Here is a 630-nt window from a genome sequence, read left to right on the forward strand (position 1 = left end):
TGTGCGTGCGAGGGAGGGAGAGAAACCGGAGCAGAGACATTCGAGCAAGACCCTCCCCTCCCTTCCCTCTTGCAGTTTTCCAGGCATGCAGCAAACTGCGCTCGTTTGCTTCTTTGCATTTTTTTTTTTTTAAATAAATGTACAGAATCTGTGCCATGATGGGCAAGAAGAAAGCAAGCCACAAAATGCCATCTTCCCTCCCCCTCCCCTCCAAGGGAAAATATAAAGGAAGTTTACTGCAACGGAAAAGAAAAAAAAAAAAAACAAACAAACCAACCAAACCAACCAACCAACGACAACAACAACAAAACAATAAAGAAAACAAATGAAAAAGGAAAAAAAAAAAAGAGTGAGAGACACACATAGGATTTACTCAATCAGGATCAATACAAAGATCCCCGATAATAATAATAATAATAATAATATACCTTAGACATGGCACAGTCAAAGTCTCAGTTTCAGTATAAAAAATAATGATTGATTAACATCTGCTGGCAAAAGTCTGCGAAGGCACTTCGTCGATTAATGATCTGAGAACGGCCCTTCCCCGCAGCGCGCACATCTGGCGGGGGAGAGCACACAGCTGTATCCTCTACTCGCATGCGGCGGTGCCGGGGCTGGGCGGCGGGG

Source organism: Haliaeetus leucocephalus, unplaced genomic scaffold (assembly GCF_000737465.1).
Source record: "Haliaeetus leucocephalus isolate CR32 unplaced genomic scaffold, Haliaeetus_leucocephalus-4.0 Scaffold362, whole genome shotgun sequence".
NCBI classification, from domain to species: domain Eukaryota; kingdom Metazoa; phylum Chordata; class Aves; order Accipitriformes; family Accipitridae; genus Haliaeetus; species Haliaeetus leucocephalus.